The sequence below is a fragment of the Rhea americana genome, unplaced genomic scaffold, assembly GCF_003343005.1.
Source record: "Rhea americana isolate MKP2758 unplaced genomic scaffold, rheAme1 scaffold_346, whole genome shotgun sequence".
Taxonomy (NCBI): Eukaryota; Metazoa; Chordata; class Aves; order Rheiformes; family Rheidae; genus Rhea; species Rhea americana.
The window spans coordinates 644,897-651,468 of record NW_028186475.1 but is presented as its reverse complement, the minus strand read 5'-3'; the positions used below and the strand labels follow the sequence as shown (position 1 = coordinate 651,468).

General features: G+C 39.5%; 1 long non-coding RNA gene across 2 annotated transcripts in view; it reads right to left on the bottom strand.

The window, feature by feature from the left end:
• Positions 1–209, bottom strand: part of LOC146592118 (uncharacterized) — a 5,520-nt gene extending 5,311 nt beyond the window's left edge. For both annotated transcript variants that reach the window (XR_014896675.1, XR_014896676.1), the window contains exon 1: positions 43–209. This is a non-coding gene — a long non-coding RNA (uncharacterized LOC146592118). The remainder of the gene's footprint in view (positions 1–42) is intronic.
• Positions 210–6,572: the final 6,363 nt, after the last annotated feature.

Sequence of the window (6,572 nt, the reverse complement as noted above, 5' to 3'; positions counted from 1 at the left end):
GCGCGGGGGCTCCGCACCGCGCGGGCTGCGAAGCGGGCTTACTGGTTTTGCTGGAAGTCCCCTGCGACGGAATCGGCCGCGGCTGTGGAAGAAAAAGAAGCGTCTGCTGTAAACAGCGGCAAATCACCGTTTGAAAATAATCAGTAACACTTAATCTTACTGCTCTGCTTAATTAAACACCCCGTTTTACATAGGCTTAATTTCCGTGTCTTTTATTACACGTGCGGCAAGAAGTTTGGCAAGACAGCCCTAGCAGAGGCAAAGGCGCGCTCTGCGGCAGCGTGCCCACGCGCTCGGGCTACGGCGTTGCAGGAGCTGCCTCCGTACTTGTCTTGTAAGGACGGATTCTAATGTCTATAAAGATAATATATTACCCAGTGTTAAAGCAAAGTTGGGTTTATAATATGTTCATACAACAGGCAGAAATCGCAGATGACTGATGAGATTGTAAGTAAAAATGAATTTATAATACAGATACTGATGTAGAAAACCTAGTTTGAGGTACTGCGGGCTCTTAAAATTATCAGACCAATTCACATCTAGTCCAGATTGATACTGAGCAAATACTGGGACCATCTGAGTGCACCAGCAGGGTCAGACTGCAGATTTTGAGCAGCCTCCAGATTCCGGAGTGTTGCAGGGCTCTGGAGTGTCATCCTTTACCATCAATCTCCCGTTCCCCCCAAAAAGAGGACATCAAGGAGTATCCASACACATGGTCATGGGTAGATGGCTTTGACAGTGCTCCCCTAGTTTGCTTGTTACAGATACAGTTTTTGAGATTGACAGAGTAATTGTGCTGCTACCCTCAGTCTGGTAGTTGCTCAGTGCTGTTGCTCGTGGGCAAGCAAAGACTGAGAACCACTGGTCTGGCCAGTCCGGATCTCAGCAGCAAATTTCAAATTGTTTGTATGGCTTTCATTTTCAGGTCAGTTACATACAYGTTTTATTAAAATAGGGCAATTCTCTTCACTATTCCTGACTGCTTTTACCCAACAGAAACAAATTCATAGAGAATCCAGTTACTTTTGTGCACCTAATCWATTAAAGTCTCATTTAATATGAGGCAAAACATAAAACATTCAAATTCAACTTCATGGGCCTTTCTGGACATCTCTTTAGAAAGCTCCATATTTTAATGAACCATGAYACATGAATAAAGGAAGAATTTGTCCAGCAGAGAGAATACTACCTTAGGCATTAAGGTAGTAGGCTTCTCTTTCAGAATCTGCCAATAACTGCCTGCAGAACCATGAAAAATCATGTAATCTTTCTCTAATATCTTCCTATTTGCAGTTGATTTAACTTTATTATCATATAAAAGTGTTGTATAGGTTATACATTGAAGTGTGGATTCCAGATGTCTGTTATATCAAATGCATTATTAATCCRTAATCCTCAAAAGATGTCTGCATATGATGACCTTTTGGCCAAGATTACTCAATCTTAAAATTAAATGCATGTGTGCATCTGTAGGATTGTGGACAGGGTACTTGTGTAAGATAAATAGATGTTACTAGAGAATCATCAGACAAAACCATACAATCCATCCATTCTATAAAAGTCCACCAAAAAAGAACACATACATAAAAGAAAATCAACTCATTCTTCTAATTTTTCTTTTCTTTTTTTGATATGAGCAATYTCAGAATCTTGGTATGTCAAGCAACTCCATCAAGGACTATATTAATCACATACACTTGGAAAAAATAGGACACAATAGAGCACATTATTGAAGTATGGAAGTAAATACRTTTCAGAAATATCACAATTTTAATCTACAGAACTCCAGACATASAAAATGCATTGTTAATCTTCTTTTAAGACAGAAATTATTTGTATTAAACTGCAATTCATTCTACCATTAAAATAATATTGTAATCACTTAAGTGTATTAATTCATAACAAAAAATCTAAGCCACAAACTTAAAAGAACTAAAAAATCGGGTATGATATAGGTGATGAGAACATSCACAGCTGCATTAGATAGGATAAAAACATTTAGAAGCAATATTAAACCCGTATGCTTCAGGACACAGGTTAACTGCTAGCAGATGAGGGTTAGGGCTCATTTCCTTTCCGAGTAGGTCATTCCATAGTTTTCCACCAGGGGGTTCTGATAGTGCCTGGTGCTGATCCTGTCAGGCAGCACTTGCTACAGCAGAGCCGATTACTGCAGCAAGTCCAGGTTTCTTTCCAATYCAAAATAAGGGAAAAATTTAATATTGTGAAAAGGAGGGATGATTCTTGAGAAATGGATTCAGATGAGCTGCTCCTCCTCCAAAACCATAGAAGCCTTCTCTGATGTCAATTTAACTTATTTTTTTTATGTTCTAATCATGTTTCACAATGTATTCAATCCTGACCTTCTTTGATTGAAACTAGGGTCTGTCACTTAATAAAACTTAAATTACAAAGCTCACAATAAAATTAATTCTGTGCTTGGAATGGCTGTATGAAGAAATGGATTAATTTTTCCCTTATTGAGCCTTCAGACATATTTATTTCCCATTGGATAGAATGGACAAAAATAATATTTTAAACATTAAAAAAAAMCCCATCTTTTACCATGTAAGACCTCCATTACATACCTTACCTTGGGTTAAGGTGGAAGGCTAGATATTTAACCACTTCATTGCTGTATGAAAGAAGTTAAAAATAATTATATGATTTTATAGACRAGACAGATCACAATAATTTCTAGAAATCTCATTAATTAAACTTTAAGAGATTAGAGAAGATACTTGCCTTAACTTCCTCACTGCTTTGGACTGCTGAAATCCTTTCTTTATTTGTTTCTTGCAATTGCTACTCCTGGTGTATTGTTTTTAATGCGGAACTACCATACTTTCCATTTTGTGGTAACCTGATTTGGTTTTGGTACAACAATAGGAACAAATGGAAGTGATCATTTGCATGTGAAGCTAACAGTATGTTTTAGAAAGACAGATTTCTATTCAGAGGGTAGCACCTTTGCATGCTAAGTACCATATCACATTAATAGTGTCACATGGTACTCAGAGCACCTATACTTCCTATTCATTTCTCCCACAGAAAATACAAAGTACGTTTATAGCAGAAAATTTCATGAGTATCCTTGTGACAATGTACAGCTCTCTCAGGGCTCTCTAGAAAGAAACTTGGMCTAGTGCCACCTGCTCCAATTGTGTTCATGCATAAATGATTCAGAGAATGGATTGAAATTACCTGTAATTAGGGGTAATAGTGGGCTGCTGCTGCTGAAAGGGGTGGTTTCCTTTCTCTTGTATGTACCTCCCTCTTGCCTTAGATCTAGTGCTCAGGCAGCCACAGGGTAAGTCAGTTCAGTGAACAAAACCAACAGAAAGCTAACCCATCAAGGAAAMGTATTTTCCATCAAGCCAGCTCATTGAGGTCTTGCTCTGTAGGCATTCGATCACTGTAGTCTACAGAACAACGAGTGGGGGGAGAGGAAGGAAGGGTGCAGGACTACACCCTTTTGGTGGTCTCCTGTAATTGCACTGATCGGAGGTGATACCAGCCCACAACCTTGAACCTCCAGGATCATTTCAGGAGAACTTCCTGAAGAATTTCTAACTAAGCATGGTTGACTCTTGATTTCTGCTAACTCAAGAATAAGCAGTATAAGAAGAACTATGTGCAATAATGAKTAGTTAGCTTTGGAAACAGAAGAATGTGTCCTGTTTAGTTTGTATTTTACAGCTCAGAAATCACTGGATTGAGCATAAAGGGAAAAATGGGTATATTGTTATAACAATTTTTGTTGAGGAAGAAGGCTTGATCCCTAATAATTTATGTCTTCCTATTTAACAGACTGATTTTTTTTCTTTTTGTTAGGAAAGAACAATGCTTATTTTAAAGCTACAATGATGGAGCTTTTAAGTTCAGAATTAAGTATGTTTTTTGTTTGGAAATGTGGATGGGACAGGATGAGATTTACTTACTGGCTGGGTCTGATCCAGTAGGTCTCTTTCAGTACTATGTTTCTTTGAATGAAATACTAACTGAACAGCGTGCAATATTGTTAAATCTTCGAAAGCCCTTTCTGATGAGCAGAAACAGGAGTGATGGATAGAATGGAAAAACARTGAGTTCAAAGTATTTTTACTAACTCTTAGATCACAAGGGAAGTAAGTAACATGGATTTACTATATGAAAAGCTTCCATTTTGACTAAACTTCTAATCTTGTTTAGTCAAACTATGTATGCTAAAAGTAGCACGATCAAGAAAGCAGTTTCAGTTGCAATATAGCAGGCACTCCATCTTTTTACCAACAAGATTTAACTCGTCAAGCAGTCTATTTTTAATACAATTATTTGGAAAGACAGCTGAAGTCCTTCTTAGCTGCACATTTCCCTCTCAGTTCTTTCTGTAGCTTACAGAGAACTAAATCAGATAAGCAGCAGCTGTGGCAATGATGAATTCAAAATTTATAATTATATCCTATTCTACTTTACAGCTATTTAATTAATACTATTGAGTCCCCCTTTACAACAATTTACACTTCTGCACCAACATCATAAATATAAGCATGTTCAGATAAACCTGATTTTAGGAAACAGRACAAGAACTAGGTATTATTTACACAGTGGTACTCGCACATTATTTTACCGTTCAACCATAATTATGCACAAGAGACAAGAAGAATCAGTGAATAATCTTGTGTACACATACAAAAAATTATTTTGCATAGCCTATGAACAGCAATGCAAAAATATTTTTAAATGTATGATTCCACAGAAATTAAATGACAGAGAAACAGTCTTAAGGAACCTTTGCTTGAGATTTAGGGAAAATTTTTATTGCAGTTTTTTGATGGTTACCAAATGCAGTAATGAGATCACAATATGGTTGTTACTCATTGCTTTGCAATCTGTTGCTCAGACTTAGCCTGTAGTGTAAATTGGAAACAGAGAAAGAGTTTTGATTGGGAAGTGTTTTTTTTTTATTTTTTAAAGAATTAAAACACATGACCAGAGTAGAATTTTCTAATGCTGTTTTATGCTGGCCTTTCATTCAAATGGATCCTATGGAGTAGTATTGTCATCCCTAATTGTCATCCCTAAAGAGAAGGCAATAGCAAGCATTCCATGGAGTCACTTGCACAACAGCAGAAGTTTTACAGAAAAAGTCGGTAGGTCAAACTCATTCTCTTGCAGAGGTGTTTTAATGCCCCTGCAGATAAAATCTTACCAGGAGTTGTTTTTAACATGAACATTCAGTTTATTTCCTGACAAAGGTCATTCAATTCTATTGCAGTAAGAAACTGTAGTTCCAGGAAATGCATCTGGAGACTTCAAATTGTTAAGAGTATTCCTTGGATGCTTCAGCTGTCCCTTTTTAAAGAATGCTGTGTAAATTAATTAAAAAGTGTAATGGTGACCTATGTTAGTGTAGATTCTATCATAAATTTTACATTAGAATACGTGTAATTAGGTGAATAACTTTGCAAATTAGAGAACGGCTTGAAGAGAGGAATGTAGCAAACACGTTTAGGACTTCTGTGCCACATTTTTTTCCTATTCATAAACAAGACAAAGTTTCAAAGCAACAGACAATTAGTAATATTTTTGATTATAATGCAATTAGTGTTGCAGTGATTCAGCTTGCATATGACCATCCATGTACCTGTAAATAGCAAAATTATACTTGTCCAGTATCGCTTATTTCTATTGTTAAAATTCTGAATTTTCTTACTAGAAATTGTTAGCAACAGGTTTCTTTCACATCCCTTTAAAACTCTCCGGAGCCACAGGTTTTCTAGGCCACAAGCACAGGATTAAATATCAAAATTTCAGAAATCCTCTTCGTAATTGCAAATTCATATTTGCTATGGAATTCAGCTCTTATTTCTCCTCTGTAAAATAAAGGAAAAAATACATTTTAAAAATGTTGGGTGGTAATTAAGTCTTTCGACATTGACAATATATATCAGTTGAAACAGTCTGTTTAATAATTAGCTTTATCAATAATCAGCTGCTGATAAAAGCTAGCTTATTAGCAGCACCTCAGAGGTGGGCCTCAGTCAAGGCTCCTAGAGGCAGCASAAGGGGGATAAGATGGGGGCCTCTCACCTCAGCGTGGCCCAGGGGGGCAACAGGGGAGCAAGATGGGGGCCTCTTACCTCAGCGTGGGTCAGGGGGACAAGAGGGAGGACAAGAGGGGGGCCCCTCGCCTCAGCACGGGCTGGGGGGACAAGATGGGGGGCCCTTTGCCTCAGCATGGGATAGAGGGACAGGATGGGGGACAAGACAGGGATCCCTCGCCTCACAGCAGGTGAGRGGGACAAGATGGGGGCCCCTCGCCTCAGCGCGGGCTGGGGGGGACGAGAGGGCCCAAGATGGGGACCTTTTGCCTCAGCGCGGGTAGGGGGACAAGAGGGGGGACAAGATGGGGGCCCCTCGCCTCAGCGCGGGTAGGGGGACAAGAGGGGGGACAASATGGGCGCCCCTCGCCTCAGCGAGGCCGGCGGGAGGACCGCGGCTCCTCGCGCCCCCCCCCTCACGTCGGGCGGCCGCTCGGGCACGACGCCGGCCCGGCGGGGCGGAGACTCCCCGCCCCGGCTGCCCGG